This window comes from Bos grunniens, chromosome 2, assembly GCF_055505025.1.
Source record: "Bos grunniens cultivar Pamir isolate PY7600 chromosome 2, Bosgru_T2T1.0, whole genome shotgun sequence".
NCBI lineage: Eukaryota > Metazoa > Chordata > Mammalia > Artiodactyla > Bovidae > Bos > Bos grunniens.
The window spans coordinates 68,997,778-69,018,647 of record NC_141166.1 but is presented as its reverse complement, the minus strand read 5'-3'; the positions used below and the strand labels follow the sequence as shown (position 1 = coordinate 69,018,647).

Here is a 20,870-nt window from a genome sequence, read left to right as displayed (position 1 = left end):
TCTAGGACAAATTATCTTGTATATTTTTTATTTTACTTTAAAAAAAATTTGTTCATTTTTAATTGGAGAATAATTGCTTTACAGTATTGTGTCGGTTTCTGCCGTATATTAACATGAATCAGCCATAGGTATACACATGTCCTCTCTCTCTTGAACCTCCCTCCCACCCTGCACCATATCCCACACTTCTGTTACAGAGCACCAAGTTTGAGCTCCCCATGTCATACAGCAAATTCCCACCAGTTATCTATTTTATGTATGGTAATGTATATATTTCAATGCAGCCCTCTCGATTTGTACCACCGTCTCCTTCCTCCACTGTGTCCACAAGTCTGTTCTCTTTGTGTGCATCTCCACAGCTGCCTTGGAAGGAGGTTCATCAGTATCACCTTTCTAGATTCCATATATGCCTTAATATACGGTATTTGTCTTTCTCTTTCTGACTTACTTCACTCTGTATAATAGGCTCTAGGTTCATCTACTTCATTAGAACTGATGCAGATGTGTTTCTTTTTATGGTCAAGTAATATTTCATTGTATATATGGACCACAACTTCTCTGTATAGTCTAATTTATCTGTCCTTTCTCTTTTCTTGTTTCCTTTTCTTCTTTCTCTCTTCTTTTTTCCCCTATTTTTTGTTACTGCTTTTAATTTGGCTACCACTTGATGTGACTTGTTTTGTATGTTTATTTTGAATATCAAAGCAAACACCCAACTAGTAATGCAGGACTGAAGAGGTGTAATGCAATGCAATTACAACTAACTACAGCCGTGTCTGAGGTGTCTTCTCCCAGAAACTCTCCTCACTTACAATCACCCTCATCTTAAGAAACCAACCAATCCCTAGACTCTCCTTATGTTATGGTACTTGCTGCTGCTACTGCTAAGTCGCTTCAGTCGTATCCGACTCTATGGGACCCCATAGATGTCAGCCCACCAGGCTCCTCCATCCCTGGGATTTTCCAGGCAAGAATACTAGAATGGGTTGCCATTTCCTTCTCCATATGGTACTCGAGTAAATTCTAAATCTAACCCATATGTACAAAAAAACTGTACACTCACTTCTAAAATGATGTTAATTTAGAATTACTGCTGTGGTATTATTTATGCTATCAGAAATCAATAAACCTCTATGCTATTGTAACATGATTGAATACTTTTACAGTTTGGAGGAGATAGTGAAAGTCAGCAATATAGTTTTTCCCTTTTGAAGTATAGTTGATTTATAGCTATGTTAGTTTCTCGTATACAGCAAAGTGATTCAGTTTTGTTTTGTTTTGTTTCTGTGTGTGTTCACACACACATACACATTTATATTCTTTTGCAGATTCTTTTCTATTATAGGTAATTACAAGATATTGAGTATTGTTCCCTGTGCAATATAGCAGATCCTGCTTGCTATCTGTTTTATATACAATACTGTGTGTTTCTGTTAATTCCAAAATCCCAATTTATCCTTCCCCCACCCTTTACCCTTTGATAACCATACCTTTATTTTCTATAAGTCTCTTTCTGTTTTATAAATTCATTTGTTTCATAATATTATTGTATCATTTATATCAGAGTCCACATATAAGTGATTACATGATATTTGTCTTGTTCTATCTGACTTACTTCACTCAGTATCACAATCTCTAGGTCCACCCACGTTGCTGTAAATGGCAATATCATTCTTTTTATGGCTCAGTAATACTCCATATATATATCTTAATGACATGGGCTAGGGTCTTTTAACCAGATGACTTCTAGGAAAGTATCCTGAGGATGTTTTGTCTCTTCTGCTTGACAGTCTTGACCTAAGCTGAATTTGAGTCCCAGTTTGATTAAACTTCTCAAACCATGATTTTTTATTCTGTTCCCAGAAAACTGAAATTCACTTGTCAGAGTATTTTTTATTTTTATCAGAATTGTCTGCTGAAAACATTCTTGATGACATTATGTGCTTCATCTAACCTCATATATCTGTCTGTTTTGTCAAAACTTTTGTCCCCTGATGCAAAAACTTGACTCATTGGAAAAGACCCTGATGCTGCAAAAGACTGAGGGCAGGAGGAAAAAGGGAACAACAGAGGATGAGATGATTGGATGGCATCATTGACTCAATGGACATAGTCTGAGCAAACTCAGGGAGGTAGTGAAGGACAAGGAAGCTTGGCATGCTATGGTCCATGGAGCCGCAAAGAGCCAGACATGACTGAGCAACTGAACAACAACAACAATTGTTTGTCTAAGAAAGAAGAATACTATAGACTCATCAACAGAGAAAGAACGAGAGGGTCATGAGACATCTGTGGTTAAGACCATCCCTGAGTAAACATGTTTCAGGTTTGGCAGGCCAACATACTTTGGTGGATAAGCTTTGCTCTTAAGTCACCATCAAAATCCTAATATGAAATTTATTGATTTTATCCTGGCTTTCTGTGTGAGTTGATTTTGGAATCAAAATCTCACAACTACCCTGTACCCTACATCTGTCTTCTGGGTGGATAGTTGGGAGTCAAATCACAGATGGCAAAGCCTCTAGATGGGACTAAGAGATAATGCAGGGCAGAAGCAGCCATTTTAACAGAGAGTATAAACTTTAAGGGGGTCTTTCTGTTCCAAGTCTTACCTCTGCCAGGCTAGACATCTGCTTCATATATCTATATATATATACTTAATGTAACAGAAAATTGTAGCAATTACATCTAGAATACTTCAAAATTATAGTGGTCACTTTGAAAATTTTCAATATGAATACAATCACAAATGCTTATCTTAGAAGTAACAGAGAAAAACCACCTTCTAATTCAATGATGCATATTTTTAAAATGAGTATAAGAATATTCTAAATAGAATTCTGACTCCAAAATAGCTGTATTAAAGGATGCTTTGGCCATAGTTATTCAAAAAATATATGAAAATTTAAAGACTGTCTCATTTATTAATTTGCCAAAGTCTAGCTTCTCTTAATATTATCTTTATATCAAAATATCCAATCACCAATTTCTACATCCTTTTTTTTTCCTGCCAAATTTATTTTCTAGTCCCCAATAGATTATATCCCCAAATAAAAATTTACTTTAACATTGGACTGCCAAAAAAAAAAAAAAAGAAGAAAGAAAGATATCTGCCCTGAAAATCAGATTTTAAGTCATGGACTTAGTCTGTGTTACAGACCATTATTAAAATTTCTTTGAACCCCTATAGGAGAGGCATACATTTACTGAAAGATCTGGACCAATTGAGGATCTAAAATTCTATTGTAGCTGACCGATATCAGTTAATACTGTAAAAATAGATCCTTATCTACTTAGTAGGCTTCCCTTGTAGCTCAGTTGGTAAAGAATCTGCCTGCAATGCAGGAGACCTGAGTTCAAACCCTGGGTCAGGAAAATCCCCTGGAGAAAGAAATGGCAAGCCACTCCAGTATTCTTGCCTGGAGAATCCCATGCACAGAGGAGTCTGGCAGGCTACAGTCCGTGGGGTTGCAAGAGTCAGACACTAACTAGCGACTAAAAAAATAGGTAGATCCTTCTGATTCAAAAGGGTGAACTAGGTTAAAAAAGAAAAATAAATAAATAAATAAATAAAAGACCTAGAAACTAATGTAGCTTTTCCTGAGGTACAGTGAACAGAACAGGAGACTAAAGAAATAAATAAGCAAAATCAAACATGCTATAGAAAAATGTTTGCCAACAATTACACATGTTAAATTCCAGTAAAGAATGATTTGACTTGTAAGTTAAAAAAAAAAAAAAAAGAATGTATTCATTGGATATTTTAGCAACAAATATTTTGAAATATAAAAGAGAAAATAGTAGAATCTTCCATAAAGATAAAGAAAGAAGTAATCTACCATGGAATAAACATCATATTGGTAATAGACTTTTCATTGGACCCACTAGATATTAGAAAAAATGGGGTGATATAAAGAAATTACATAAGAAAAAAAAAGTTATGAAGTGAGAATCCTGTTCTCTGCCAAAGCAGCATTCAATTTTGGAATGAAATGAAAGTTTATCAATAGTGTCATACAAATATGGTAAAATTTTAATGGATATATTCAGAATTTAATGGTAACATAAAAACTTATATAGGAACAAGATTTCTGTACAAAGAGAAAAAAAAAACCTATATATATATCAATGTAACTAAAGAGAGAAAAGTGAGAGGAGGAAAGTAATAAGAAAGTACAGAAAAAAATAGCAAGAAGTTTAAATCTATCAGTAATCAAAATACTTAAAAGATGAGATGAAGATTTAGCTGCACAGTAGTACAAAGACATGAAACTAAACAGGAATGAAATTTGAGAATAAAGGGAAAGAAAAAATTTACTATGTACATTAGTGTATATACTAATGGTGATCAAATAAAATGTGTAGCAATGTATTATACAAAATAAAAATGAGTGTGCAATGCCTAAATGATTGAAGAAATGAATATTTAATTAAAAATAACATTCAAAATGGACATCTGATTAAGAAATATCTAGATACCCTAATGCTGGCAAGGGGAATATCTTTTTTAAAGATTAAAGTTTATTCAAAGAAAGCTTGACAGAGACTAAGAGAATCTCCCCATTCATTTATTGTGATCAGCCAATGGTCAAGGAATTTTGCCCATGATACTCTCCAAACACTGACTTTTGGGGTGTTCCCAGAGTTCTTTATAAAATCTAAATTTTGCCTCAATATAGAAGCAAACAAAATTCTGAAAAAAGATCTAGATATAAGTTGAAGTGAAGTGAAGTGAAGTCGTTCAGTCGTGTCTGATTCTTTGCGACCCCATAGCCTGTAGCCTACCAGGCTCCTCCGTCCATGGGATTTTCCAGGCACGAGTACTGGAGTGGGTTGCCATTTCCTTCTCCAGAGGATCTTCCTGACCCAGGGATTGAACGTGGGTCCCCCGCATTGTAGGCAGACACTTTACCATCTGAGCCGCCAGGAAAAGCCCTAAAGTGATATGAGAATAATTTTACTAATGAAATAGTACTGGAGTGGATTGCCATTTCCTTCTCCAGCAGATCTTCCTGACCCAAGGACCGAACCCGGGTCTCCCGCATTGTAGACAGAGCTTTATGGTCTGAGCCACCAAGGAAGTCCTAAGATATAAGTTAGAAGAAAATAATCTCTAGGAGTCCATTGATGTGCTACCTGATAATGCTAGAGTATTTCAAGTGGGACTTTGCTAAGTTCTTATATGAAATGACCCGCTCAACAAAGATAAATTGGTCACCATTCTTAACCCACACTAATGGGGTAATTTTGACAAAATTGCTAAGATAGTCTTCAGCCAGTGATTCATCCATGAACAATTTAATTCTAGGAAAACTATCAGTTCAGTTGCTCAGTCATATCCAACTCTTTGCGACCCCATGGACTGCAGCATGTCAGGCTTCTCTGTCCATCACCAACTCCCAGAGCTTGCTCAAACTCAGGTCCATTGAGTTGGTGATGCCATCCAACCATCTCATCCTCTGTCATCTCCTTCTCCTCCAGCCTTCAATCTTTCGGAACAAAAGGGTCTTTTCTAATGAGTAGTTCTTCACATCAGGTGGCCAAAGTATTGGAGTTTCAGCCTCAGCATGAGTCCTTCCAAATAATATTCAAGACTGATTTCCTTTAGGACGGACTGGTTGAATCTCTTGCAGTCCAAGGGAATCTCAAGAGTATCCCTATTCTTATCATCAACAGATATGACCATCTTTACTTCAACACCCTCCTAAGTAATGTAGGAGACAGGAAGAATAAAAAAAAAAGCAGGTCTCGGCAAGGGCCGCAAAAGAAATTTATAATTATTGATAAATTGGATGCTATAAGGCATGAGACTCTTGGAACAAGTCCAGAGGGAATAGTTCATAGTCTTGAAAACAAGATATGATCCTGGGGTTGGAAAACTGACCCCAGACTGTTTCTCAACTGGTACCTCAGAGTCACATGTTTTACATATCTGGTGGAAAATCTATAGATGAGAATATTAGTCTTAGTTACTGATGTATTATTGAGTACTGTTCCTTAGTTACTTATTGGTTAATGATCACTTTGTTCTTTGGCCCTGAAGGCCACATGAGTTATAGCTTAACTCCCTGCATATTCTTTCCTTCACAGCTGAAAGTATAATAAAACTGGCTTGGATTCAGTTTCGCCGCCTTCACCTTGGAGCAGTGTTGGTCTCCTGATCCTCACTTTTCCCTGAATTTTTGTGTCTTGTTTCTCGTTCTCCCACCGTATTGAGCTTTCGGAAACCCTGCTTACAAGTAAACTTTGTAAAACCTATAACCCGGAGTCTTGGTTTTCTGGAAAAGACATCAAGGGAGTACAGTCCTTGATCCCTGATAGAAAGAACTTTAAAAGGTGCTTTTAACAATTGACACACGAGTCTAACACTAAAGAATCTATCTTTGGATCCACGTCTTCCAAATAAGGAAACAAATCATCCCTTGGCAATAGCTATGGTAGTCTGAAACAGAGATTCCAAACAGAATTTGTGATAACCTTTTGAATCTGTGTGTAGCCTGAAATCTTCTAGATACTTCTCCTCTTGTTCAAGTATACAGTGACACAAAGCTGACAAGTTATATTGAAGATCTTCAAAACAAGATATCCAAAAGACTAGCCAAACATCCCAGATTAGTAAACCCTTCTCTTTCACTCTAATTTTATCCTTGCATACTTCTTTCTACTTTGTCCAGTTTGCCTTTAGAAATTTCTGATAGCATAGCAATTATAATATGACCTCGTTGAAGACACTTTTATTAAAATGGCTACACTTTTTTTCTTTATTTTCGAAGGATTATAAGCTGTTTCCAACTCTATCACTAGAACCTCACAGATGGTGAACACAGACAATGAATTTTATACCATTTGGATGAAAATCAAATTGACACTACTTTGCCGTGGACTCTTCTGGTAGTTGAAATAACTCTACACTATTAATGTCTAGTCATGTAAAACCTGAACTCTAACTGCAGAATAGAAAAATGTTATGTGAAATGAAATATGGCAGTCTCCATGGCAGCTCAGGATACAGCTGGGTAAAGTATATAGATCTTGGGGCATCAGTAGTCCATGTGCTGTGTCCAGAGAGCCCTTGACCTTCAGCATATGAGTTATTTAATTCCACTCAAGTAATTTGCCTTCCCCAACAAAGAGAGAACCAGTGTAATGGTGTGATGCTAAATAATATATTGGAGAAAGAAATGGCAACCTACTCCAGTATTCCTGCCTGGGAAATCCCATGGACAGAGGAGCCTGGTGGGCTATAGTCTATGGGGTCACAAGAGTTGGACACAATTTATTGACTAAACCACCACCACCATATAATAATTAAAATTTTATTTTATAAGGGAGATACATGTCTTCATTCATTTTCTACTCAGAAACCTTATTGATAACTATAGGGTGATTGTTAGAAAGTTTCAGGTATACAAGAACCTGAAACCATGGACCATTTCTCATGAACCATGGACCACTGAGTGTGTACTCAGAAACTTACCAATGAAATCAGCAGAAGCTAATTAGAAGATTTACTCACAAATGTTATTAACTTGATTTTATGTACACTGTTCACAAATAGTAATTCCTACAATTAAATTATAAAATTTAGACTAAGAAATGTATTATCAACCTTAGTCAAAATTATAAATGATAATTCTATCACACTGAAGGATTGAAGGATTAGTCAACATTTAAGCTCTTGGATCAAGTGATGACAGACAATGCAATAACTTTAAGGTTTCTGTTAGTTAGCAAGGCAGTGTCTGTACTGTTGCTAAAACTTTACATTGTACTTGTTATATTACTCTGCTTGGACTGCCATAACAAAATATCATTGACTGGGTGGCTCATGCAAAATACGGTTGTTTTTTCAAGTCCTGAAGTCTGGAAATCCAAGATTAAGGTGACAGCAGGCGTGGTTTATAGTGGGGGCTCTCTTCCTAACTTGAAGACACCCGGACAGGCTAATACAAATTTTTTACTCAGAAGTGGCAGGTTGCTATACTAAATACCTAAAAATGTGAAAGTGGCATTGGATCTGGGTAAACATTAGAGGCTGGAAAAGTTTTGAATCACCAGCTAGAAAAAGCCTAGATTGTCTTGAAGGAACTGCTGGTTGAAATAAGAGTATAAAATACGATTCTGGTAAAAGGTGATTTTGGTAAAATCTCAGAAAGAAAAGTGGAAAGCCAATAAGAAGGGTTCTATCATCTTAAAGAATGCCTATATCATCATGAACAGAGGTTGGTAGAAATGTGAATTTTAAAGGTCCTTCTAGTGAAGTCTCAGATGGAAATGAGAAACACATGATTCTAAACTGGAAGAAAAAAAGACCCTCAATATATACAGTGGCAAAGAACTCAGCCAAAGTGTATTCTAGTGATCTTGGGAAAGTAAAATTTGCTTGTGTTGAAGCTGGATATTTAGCTGAGATTTCTAATAAAAGTGTTGAAGGTGATTTCTCCTTATTGATGATAATAAAATGCAAATGGAGGAACATAAATTGAAGGAATTGTTAAGCCAAAACCCCCAGAATGTTCAGATTTGGCAAAACCTCTGCCTATCAGGATTGCAAAAAGTAATAAAATATGTTCTGGAGAAGACACCAAAAGTGTGGCTAGACAATCACTCCATAAAAAGCTTATCCACAGATTTAACCACCCATCTTACCTAGAGCCAGAACAGAGATGTGAAATGAATCAGGACCCTACAGTCCTTGCTTTCCCCACATATCCTCTTCCTGATTTTGCCTGTGAAAAACTTTAGTCAAAGAATAAGTTTAATCAGAAAAATGAGAAGTGAAGAAACCAGAGATAAACAGTCAAAGAAGACCAAATAATAAAAATGTTGTCATTAAGCATGGTCACAGAGAAGGCGATGGCACCCCACTCCATTACTCTTGCCTGGAAAATCCCATGGACAGAGGAGCCTGGTGGGCTGCAGTCCATGGGGTCACTAAGAGTCGGACACAACTGAGCGACTTCACTTTCACTTTTCACTTTCATGCATTGGAGAAGGAATTGGCAACCCACTCCAGTGTCTTGCCTGGAGAATCCCAGGGATGGGGGAGCCTGGTGGGCTGCTGTCTCTGGGGTCACACAGAGTCGGACACGACTGAAGTGACTTAGCAGCAGCAGCAGCAGCAAGCATGGTCAAGGGCCTTTAGTTATTTCTTAAGGTCTATAGATAAAATTCTGAGCCATATTCTGTGAACTGTCTAGTAGATACTAAAACCCCAAGTGAAGAAGTTAACTACATGATGACCACACTGTACCCATGACATGTTCTTCAGTACCTCAGTTGTGTCTGACTCTTTGCAACCCCATGGACTGCAGCATTGCCAGGCTTCCCTGTCCTTCACCATCTCCCAGAACTTGCTCAAACTCACATCCATTGAGTCAAAGATGCCATCTAACCATCTCATCCTCTGTCGTCCCCTTCTCCTCTTGCCTTCAATCTTTACCAGCATCAGGGGCTTTTCTAATGTGTCAGCTGTTCGCATCAGGAGGCCAAAGTATTAGAACTTCAGCTTCAGCATCAGGCCTTCCAATGGATATTCAAAATTGATTTCCTTTAGGGTTGACTGGTTTGGTCTCCTTGCAGTCAAAAGGACTCTCAAAAGGTCTTCTCCAAACCACAGTTCAACAGCATCAGTTTTTCAGCCCTCAGCATTCTTTATGGTCCAACTTTCACATCCATACATGACTACTGGAAAAACCATAGCTTTGACTATATCAGCAAAGTAGTCTCTACTTTTTAATATGCTGTCTAGGTTTGTCATTGCTTTTCTTCCAAGGAGCAAGGGACATGAGCCGTCACAATTCTGAGAACTGTCCTAAAAAAAAAATGAAGCAAAAGGACTCTGGAACTGGAAATTAACCACACCTAAAACAATCAAAATGATGCTGGTCACACCACTGATGACCAATCTGAAGATGATTAGCAGAGCTAATGTGCTGTTTCTGCATGTAGCTGCCTTTCCCCCTACCCCCCCGCAACCACTTCTGTCTATGAAAGCTCTTGCCCCATTTGTTGCCAGTGGCAGAGGGAAGTTGACCTTTGGACATATGTCCACCCTTTGCCCCCACTGCATCCCAGTTGCCAGCACCTGAAATAAAGGAAACTTTTCTTCCCACCAACCTGGCCTGTTTACTGGCTTTTGAGCACAAGCAGCCGGATCCCACATACTCTTTTGGTAAAAATACGATTATACCAACAGGAACACTGCCAGCTGGGACTAAAATGTATGATTAAAATAGAACAGAATGGTGGAAGGATTTCTGATTTCTGAGACTCTATAGGATAAGACAACAGAGCTATTTGGCTGAGAACATGTGTTATATTTCAAGAAAAAGGAAGAATGACTCCAAAGACAATTCAGAGATCAAGAGGACTGCCACTTTGAACACAGGCTCAGGAGGCAAGGCTGTTTCCTCCTCAGATTCAGCAGGTGGGGTCACCCTGCACAATGATGTAGGTGCGGCCAGCCTAAATAGTTGAGTATGGGGGCCACTGCTGGGGCCATGGGGGTGATGTTGCCCATTAGACCTGGAAGGAAGAGCATCTAGCAAAGAGGATTAATCTTGATCATTAAGACATCATATGAGAATTGGAGGCAAGAAAAGAAAAATGGTGGACTAGGAGTTTCCAAAATTTCTGTCACCCCTACCCCCAATCCTAAACAACAAAAACTACCACTAACACCCACAGACAAATGGGGATCCCCTGGTAGTTCAATGGCTAAGAATCTATGCTCCAAATACAGGGGCCCAGGTTCAATCCCTGGTCAGGAAACTAGATCTCATATGCTAAAACTAAGAGTTTGCATGTCTCAACTAAGACCAAGCACTGCCAGGTAAAAAACAAAAACAAATACAAACCAATGAAAATACTTCTGGAAAAACTTCAAATACAATGAAGAAGGAGAAGAAACCCTGAAGCACACAAAGAAAAGATGGCCACACAGAAAATTTTTTTACCTGCTTCATAGCATTCTCCAGAAGGTCCCTTGGAGGAGGAAATGGCAACCCTTCCCTCTACTCTTGCCCGGAAAAATCCCATGAACAGAAGAGCCTGGTGGGCTACAGTCCATGGAGTCTCAGAGTGTACCACATGACTGAGGAAATGAGCCTGCTCAACCAGTCCCTCAACAGAGCATCTCAGTGCCAGGGGTATCCTCTCAGAGGAATTTTGCCACACAGGGAAAAAGAAGTCTATAGAATACAAATATTTCCTCGTTAATGCTGTGGACCTCTCTGAGCCTTTGTACTGATGACCCCTGCAGTCTTTGCTGAAACTGAACACAGCTGTCAGAGCCTAGAGCCCCAACCCCTGTATCCCCTCCTCAGGGATGATGTGGATGCTGTGCTGAGCTCTGCCTCATGGACGCAAGTCACTGCTGTACTCTGTTCTGTGGGGTCAAGCAGCAGGCATCTTATCATCCCTGGAACAAAAGCTGCTGCCCCTACTCCCTATCCCAACCAGTCCAGGCTTAGACCTGCCATGCCCAGGGCTGCACTGCTTCTGTGCCCCATAAGGGGGCCCAGGCACCACTGCAATCCATTAGTCTTCCCTGCTCGAATGATCCCAGTGAGACCCAGAATCCCCAACCCTGGCTCCTCCGTGGGCTCTGAGGCATCCTGCAATGCCTCACCTACTGGCATCACCACCAAAGCCAGTGTGCCTGTGCTAGCAGCTCAGATCCCCGTGGGAGTTGCACAGGGCCCTAAGTAACTCTTCTCTTCGGACAAGAGAGACTAAAATGGCTACCGCAATCCTATCAATTATGGAATTTCAACTACAGAATGCTTTGTGAGTCTTATAAAAGTCTTTTTCACCCAGAGCTTCTCTTATAATGATGCTAAAGAAATTAAGTCATGCAAAATCACATCCTAGTTCTTTCATTCTGTCTTAGGAACTTCTGAGCACAAACTGTAAGTGAAAACAAGCCTATAAAAATACGCACCTTTCCTCTCAAAGGGCTTCCGTGAATTCGCTCAGTTGGTAAAGAATCTGCCTGTAATGCAGGAGACCCCGGTTTGATTCCTGGTCTGGTAAGACCCATTGGAGAAGAAATAGGCTACCCACCCCAATATTGTTGGGCCTCCCCTGTGGCTCAGATGGTAAAGAATCTGCCTGCAATGCAGGAGACCTGGGTTTGATTCCTGGGTTGGGAAGATCCCCTGGACAAGGGAAAGAGTACCCACTCCAGTATTCTGGCCTGGAGAATTCCATGGACTGTATAGTCTTTGGGATCACAAAAAGTCATACACGACTGAGGGATTTTTACTTCCACTTTCACTTTCCCCTGAAAAGAAACATTTTCAGATTTGTCCATGCAGCATCCTCTATTGCTACATAAATTGATAAAACACATTTTGCTTATACCACAGGTGCTTTAATTTGAAAAGAGAAATTTTAGTTTAAAAGGAGTTTTCAGTTTAGTCAACAGTTTTACTACTCCCCCGCCCCCAACCAATGCCTTTATATATGATTTTAACATTATTAGTCCATTCTGCATTTTATGGTTTTATTGTTACTTTCAAATGTTTTAGTTTGATGCATAATCTGTTTATAAATTGTGTTTGCATGACATGGTTTACAGTGTCTGTTTTTTGCACTGCTGTTTATATGTATTATAGTATAATCTATTCTATAAATATTTGATGGATATTTCAAAGTAAATTTGTAAGTAAATTTGTACTATCTTTCAAAAAGATCAATTTATATTTGCTTATCATCCATTCATGGGGCTTCCCTGGTGGCTCAGCGGTAAAAGAATCTGCCTGCAGTGGAGACACGGAGATGTGTCTCAGTGAGAAGTTCGCTCTCTCAGTCAGGAAGATCCCCTGCAGAAGGAAATTGGCAACCCACTTCAATATTCTTGCCTGGAAAAATCCCATAGACAAAGGACCCTAGTGGGCTAGAGTCTATGGGGTTGCAAAAGAGTGGAGACCACTTAGGGACTAAATCACACCAATCTGTCTTAAAGAATTATGGTAAAATCTTTAAACTAACCAATCTGATCACATGGACCACAGCCTTGTCTAACTCGATGAAACTAGCCATGCCATGTAGGGCCACCCAAGAGTTCTGACAAAATGTGGCTCACTGGAGAGGAAATGGAAAACCACTTCAATATTCTTGCCTTGAGAACCCATGAACAGTATGAAAATGCAAAAAGATAGCACACTGAAAGATGAAATCCCCAGGTCAGTAGGTGCCCAATGTATTACTGAATATCAGTGGAGAAATAACTCCAAAAAGATTGAAGAGACAGAGCCAAAGCAAAAACAACACCCAGCTGTGGATGTGACTGGTGATGGAAGTAAAGTTTGATGCTGTAAAGAGCAATATTGCATAGGAACCTGGAATGTTAGGTCCATGAATCAAGGCAAATTGGAGGTGGTCATGGCAAAAATGAACATTAACATTTTAGGAATCAGTGAACTAAAATGGACTGGAATGGGTGAATTTAACTCAGATGACCATTACTACTGTGGGCAAGAATCCCTCAGAAGAAATGGAGTAGCCATCATAGTCAACAAAAGAGTCTGAAATGTAGTATTTGGATGCAATCTCAAAAATGATAGAATGATCTCAGTTTGTTTCCAAGGCAAGCCACTCAATATCACAGTAATCCAAGTCTATGCCCCGACCAGTAATGCTGAAGAAGCTGAAGTTGAATAGTTCTTTGAAGACCTCCAAGATCTTCTAGAACTAATACCCAAAAAAGATGTCCTTTTCATTATAGGGGACTGGAATGCAAGGGTAGGCAGTCAAGAAACACCTGGAGTAACAGGCAAATTTGGCCTTGGAGTACAGAATGAAGCAGGGCAAAGGCTAATTAGAGTTTTGCCAAGAGAACGCACTGGTCATAGCTAATACCCTCTTCCAACAACACAAGAGAAGACTTTACACATAAATATCACCAGATGGTCAATACTGAAATCAGATTGATTATATTCTTTGCAGCCAAAGGTGGAAAAGTTCTATAGAGTCAGCAAAAACAAAACCAGGAGCTGACTGGTCTTGTTGACCAGACTCAAATCATGAACCGTTTTTGCCAAATTCAGACTTTAACTAAAGAAAATAGGGAAAGTCACTAGCGATTCAAGTATGATCTAAATCAAATCCCTTATGATTATACAGTGGAAGTGTGAAACAGATTCAAGGGATGAGATCTGATAGAGTGACTGATGAACTATGGATGGAGGTTTGTGACATTGTATAGGAGACAGGGATCAAGACCATCCCCAAGAAAAAGAAATGCAAAAAAGCAAAATGGCTGCCTGAGGAGGCCTTACAAATAGCTGTGAAAAGAAAAGAAGCAAAGAGCAAAGGAGTAAAGGAAGGATATACCCATTTGAATGCAGAGTTACAAAGAATAGTAAGGAGATAAAAGAAAGCCTTTCTCAGTGATCAGTGCAAAGAAAAAGAGGAAAACAATAGAATGGGAAAGACTACAGATCTCTTCAAGAAAACCAGAGATACCAAAGGAACATTTCATGCAAAGATGGGCTCAATAAAGGACAGAAATAGTATGGACCTAACAGAAGCTGAAGATATTAAGAAGAGGTGTATTAAGTATTACACAGTATTAAGTAATACACAGAATTACTATACAAAAAAGGTTTTCATGGTCCAGATAATCACTATGGTATGATCACTCACCTAGAGCCAGACATTCTGGAATGTGAAGCCAAGTGGGCCTTAGGAAGCATTACTATGAATAAAGCTAGTGGAGGTGATGGAATTCCAGTTGAGCTAAATGTGCACTCAATATGCCAGAAAACTTGGAAAACTCAGCAGTGGCCACAGGACAGGAAAAGGTGAGTTTTCATTCCAATCCCAAAGAAAGGTAATGACAAAAAAATGCTCAAACTACCATACAATTGCCCTCATCTCACACACTAGTAAAGTTGTGTTCAAAATTCTCCAAGCCAGTCTTCAACAGTACTTGAACCTTGAACTTCCAGATGTTCAATCTGGAGTTAGAAAAGGCAGAGGAACCAAAGATCAAATGGCCAATATATGTTGGATTATCAAAAAACTAAGAGTTCCAGAAAAACATTTATTTCTGCTCTATTGACTATGCCAAAGCTTTTGACTGTGTGTATCACAATAAACTATAGAAAATTCTTAAAGACATATGAATACCAGACCACCTGAACTGCCTCTTGAGAAACCTGTATTCAGGTCAGGAAGCACCAGTTAGAACTGGACATGGAACAACAGACTGGTTCCAAATAGGGAAAGGAGTATGACAAGGTTGTATATGGTCACCCTGAGCATTTAATTTATATGCAGAGTACATCATGAGAAACACTAGGCTGGATGAAGCACAAGCTGGAATCAAGATTGCTCGGAGAAATATCAATAACCTTAGATTCTGATGCTGGGAGGGATTGGGGGCAGAAGGAGAAGGGGACAACAGAGGATGAGATGGCTAGATGGTATCACCAACTCGATGGACGTGAATTTGAGTAAACTCCAGGATTTGATGATGGACAGGGATGCCTGGCGTGCTGCAATTCATGGGGTCGCAAAGAGTCAGACACAACTGAGTGACTGAACTGAACTGAACTGATGCAGATGACACCACCCTTATGGCAGAAAGCGAAGAACTAAAGGGGCTCTTGATGAAAGTGAAAGAGGAAAGTGAAAAAGTTGGCTTAAAGCTCAACATTCAGAAAATGAAGATCATGGCATCTGGTCCCATCACTTCATGACAAATAGATGGGGAAACAGTGGAATCAATGACGGACTTTATTTTTTGAGGGGCTCCAAAATCACTGCAGATGGTGACTGTAGCCATGAAATTAACAGAGGCTTGCTCCTTGGAAGAAAAGTTATGACCAACCTGGACAGGATATTAAAAAGCAGAGACATTACTTTGTCAACAAATTTCCATCTAGTCAAGACTACGGTTTTTCCAGTAGTCATGTGTGTATGTGATGGTTGGACAATAAAGACAGCTGAGGGCAGAAGAATTGATGCTTTTGAACTGCGGTGTTGGAGAAGACTCTTGAGAGTCCCTTGGACTGCAAGGAGATCCAACCAGTCCACCCTAAAGGAAATCATCCCTGAATATTCATTGGAAGGACTGATTTTGAAACTCCAGTACTTTGGCCACCTGATGTGAGGACTGACTCATTGGCAAAGACCCTGATTCTGGGAAAGATTGAATGAGGGAGGAGAATGGGAAGACAGAGCATAAGATGGTTTGATGGTGTCACCGACTCAATGGACATGAGTTTGAGTAAACTCCAGGAGTTGATGATGGACAGGGATGCCTGGCATGCTGCAGTCCATGGGGTCACAAAGAGTAGGATATGACTGAGCGACTGAACTGAACTGAACTGAAAATCTTTAAAACGTTGTGTTATAATAATCTCTTTTTGACAGAGCCGAGAATGGGAGAAGAGCAGGCTGTCTAAGCAGCACCTCCCTGTCCTCCTCGCCTCTCTTCTTACCTCGCTCTCGCCGCCTGCTCGCCCTGCTGCTTTGCTTGGCGCCGGGAACACCTTCCACCATGGCCACCTCAGCGAGCTCCCACTTGAACAAAGGCATCAAGCAGGTGTACATGGCCCTACCTTAGGGCGATAAAGTCCAAGCTATGTACATCTGGATCGACGGTACTGGAGAAGGACTGCGCTGCAAGACCCGAACCTTGGATTCTGAACCCAAGTGTATAGAAGAGTTGCCCGAGTGGAATTTTGATGGCTCTAGTACTTTTCAGTCTGACGGCTCCAACAGTGACATGTATCTTGTCCCCGCTGCCATGTTTCGGGACCCTTTCCGCAAGGACCCCAACAAGCTGGTGTTCTGTGAAGTCTTCAAGTACAACTGAAAGCCTGCAGAGACCAATTTAAGGCACACCTGTAAACGGATAATGGACATGGTGAGCAACCAGCGCCCCTGGTTTGGAATGGAGCAGGAATATACCCTCATGGGCACTGATAGGCACCCCTTTGGTTGGCCTTCCAATGGCTTTCCTGGGCCCCAAGGTCCCTACTACTGTGATGTGGGAGCGGACAAGGCCTACGGCAGGGATATTGTGGAGGCTCACTACCGGGCCTGCTTCTACGCCGGCATCAAGATCGGGAGGCAGGAACGCCGAGGTCATGCCTGCACAGTGGGAATTCCAGATAGGACCCTATGAAGGAATCGACATGGGCAATCATCTCTGGGTGGCCCGTTTCATCTTGCATCGTGTGTGTGAAAACTTCAGAGTGATCGCCACCTTTGATCCTAAGCCCATTCCTGGAAACTGGAATGGTGCTGGCTGCCACACCAACTTTAGCACCAAGGCCATGCGAGAGGAGAATGGTCTGAAGTACACTGAGGAGGCCATTGAGAAACTAAGCAAGCGGCACCAGTACCACATCCGAGCTTACGATCCCAAGGGGGACCTGGACAACGCCCGGCGCCTAACTGGATTCCACGAAACCTCCAACATCAACGACTTCTCTGCCGGCGTGGCCAACCATGGTGCTAGCATCTGCATCCCCCGGACTGTTGGCCAGGAGAAGAAGGGCTACTTCGAAGACCGTCGCCCATCTGCCAACTGTGACCCCTTCGCCGTGACCGAAGCCCTCATCCGCACGTGTCCTAACAGGCTCTGCACAAATGGATGGATGGTCCTACCTTAAAAGAAAAAGTTCTCATTGTGTGGTCTTCCATTTATAACACAAAGCAGAGTAGTATTTTTATATTTAAATGTAAAAACAAAAAAATTATATATATGGGTGTGCAGATAAATGTGTGTTTTCTCTTTAGGGAGAAAAAGCCATTCTGGTTATGGGGAACCCAAATTTGAGACTAAGTAGTCTGGTTAGAAATAAGGATCTCCTTTTGAGTGGGCGTGGGGATGGGAGAGGCTGTGCTGGAAGAGTTGGCTGTTTGGGGCTGATATTCCCTCACTACCACTTCAGGGCTTCTCTCTGCCCTGCTTGCCCTTCTGGGAGGCTGAGGTTGGTTGGTTAACAGGTGGAAGCCCATGATAGCAGTAGCCATCACCTAAGCCCCAGTTTTAAAAGACACACTTGTACTTGTACACACAGGGGTTTGGAAATATGAGTTGGCTGGTCAACTTGAGCATGTTACTGACAAGGGGGTATTGGGGTTATTTTCCGGTGGGACTCGCATGTCACTAAAGCAGGCCTTTTGATAATATTTAAAAAAAGGTTTTTGTTTTTGTTTATTTTTTAAGCAAAACAGAATTTTAGATTTTAATCATATTTGTTAGGGTTTCTAAGTCTTTGTTTTACAGAATTGCTTCTTTGCTTCAGCTGTCTCCTCCCCATTTCTGCTCTGGAGGAGATGGGACAAGTCTGGAGTCCAAACAGTTGTAATTTTGTATCTTGGTGTCTGTTCTCTGAGTGTGAAATATTCCCTTCCTTTGTTAAGATTCCTGAGGAGTTACTATTTTTTTTTATTTCATAATAAAAACAAACCCCACCTTTGTCCTTAAAAAAAAAAATTCTTTTTATGAGTTTTCAGAATTTTTTGTGAAGGTTTGTAAAGTAAACATCAGAGGAACAGGAATCTGTTTCATCCAGACTGATGGTTTCCATTGAATTTGATTTTGCTCTCATTCTGCTTTCTTTTATTGTGTTTAGGTAAAATGTCTCTGCATGGCCACTATTTTCAACATTACAGGCATATCTCACATGGTGCAGGTTCAGTTCCAGATCACCAAAGTGATTCATGTAATTTTCTTGGTCTCCTAGTGCATGTAAAATGTTTGTTTACATTATAATGTAGCCCATTAAGTTTTATACAGCATTAGGTCTAAAAAACAATGTACATATCTTAATTAAAAATACTTTATTTCTAAAATACACTAACCACCCTGTGAACCTTCAAAGAGTCTTAGTCTTCTTGCTGGGGAAGGTTTGAAATTTTATGAGAACTACCAAAATGTGACAGAGACACAAATTGAGTAAATGTTGTCAGAAAAATGGTACCATTAGACTTGCTTGACACAGGGTTACCACAGTCTTTAATTTTTTAAATTTAAAAGAAATGCAATATTTTTATAGTATAATAAAGTAAAAAGCAATAAAACCAGATATACCTATATTAATAACAAGTTAATCACATTGTTCACTTTATTTAATTTATTCAGTTAAAAATGTTTATGTAGATAAACTGGGTAGACACATTTGTTGGCAACCAACAATATCCCATCTTTCTTCCTAACTAAATAATAAAGATATGGTCAGGAATCAGGAAGTAAGGTGGCTTTTCCAGGGGGTGCATTATTAGTGATCCAAATCAGTTGGGGTAATCTCCTTCTTCTTTGCCAGTGAGGTTAAGGATTGTTATATAATCCAGTTTTCCAAATGAGATGAAAATGGAAATTTACTTGTTAAATTCCAGGAAAGCTTTTCTCCTTGAATCAATTAAATAGACCTTTGATAAGCCCATTCCCTCAAATGCCCTCAGGTAACTTCATGACCTTTTTGTAATTGATAAACAACCTGATTCTTAGAGCTGTAGGAGCCATATTGTTTCCATATGAGGAAAATCCAAGAAAATTGCAAAGAAACTGATCAACTGCCAATAAATCATTTAATTACTGAGTTAAACAACTCCTATCTACCTGTGGATAGATTTGGAAATTTTTCTGGCTCAAGGTCTTATAGACTTCTTGGCCTCAGTTTTCTCATGTTAAATATGGATAATAAAAGTGATACCTTTTTAAGGTAGCATGAGGGCAGTAAAACTAAACAGAGATGATGATTATAATATACAAAGTGTTAAAAAATGCCAGCTATTGTTTTATTATTGTCTTAGTTAAATTTCTTTTTTCAGTTGTTGTGATACTTGCAGTCAGATGTGTGCTGTTACAACCACATATGTAGTAGGGTCACCTTGACAGATAAATACAATCCCTTGGTATCAGCAGGGGATTGGTTTCAGAATCCCAGTAATGTCAAAATCCATGGATACTCAAATCCCTTTTATAAATGGTGTAATATTTGGATATAACTTCTGCATATCCATACACTTTTTAAGTCATCTCTGGATTACTTATAATACCTAATACAATGAAAATGCTATATAAGTAGTTGTTGGCATGCAGAAGCTTCAAATTTTGCTTTTATGGACTTTCTGGAATTTTTTTTTTAAATATAAAATTTCAATCCTAGTTTGGTTGGATTCACAGATGCAGCTCCCATGGATACAGAGAGTCAGACTGTAGGCATCAGTTTCATGGCATCTACTATAATTATAGCTTAGATTTAGATAGCTTTTATTTCAATAATGATCAAGGTGATTTTCTATTTAGTCTCATTAATTTATGTAAGATAGTTATCCTTATTCTTTCTTCATTATAAAGCACTGAGAAACTCTCCTACCACTTCTCTGCCACAGGGAAAAAAAAAACTGCCAAGTAGAGCTAAGAAGAGATTTGATATCTCTCAGTCATTGTTTTCTTATACTGAAATTTCTGATATTGCTGTCAAGGTTTTAAGCCCCATTTAAGAATATGTGTTCATTTGATTTTTTCTTTTAATTATCCAACTTAATTTATTTTTATTATTGAATGTATTTTTTGCAGATAGATTCAATTGTGTCATACTTTAGATTCCAGATATTAGTGATATTATATGGTATGTCTTTCTCTTTCTGACTTAGTTCATTTAGTATGATAATCTCTAGCTGCATCCATGTTGCTGCAAATGGCATTATTTCATTCTTTATTATAGCCAAGTAGGGCAGGTCATGGTGGAGAGATCTGACAGAAGTGACCACTGGAGAAGGGAATGGCAAACCACTCCAGTATTCTTGCCTTGAGAACCCCACGAACAGTATGAAAAGGCAAAATGATAGGATACTGAAAGAGGAACTCCCCAGGTCAGTAGGTGCCCAATATGCTA

The 20,870-nt window shown here is 39.5% G+C and overlaps 1 pseudogene across 1 annotated transcript; it reads left to right on the top strand.

Annotated features, from left to right (window-relative positions):
- The first annotated feature begins 16,495 nt into the window (after positions 1-16,495).
- LOC147378212 (glutamine synthetase pseudogene) lies at positions 16,496-17,633 on the top strand (annotated as a pseudogene). Its single transcript, XR_015135950.1, has one exon. The product of XR_015135950.1 is annotated as a glutamine synthetase pseudogene (transcript).
- The last annotated feature ends 3,237 nt before the right edge of the window (positions 17,634-20,870 follow it).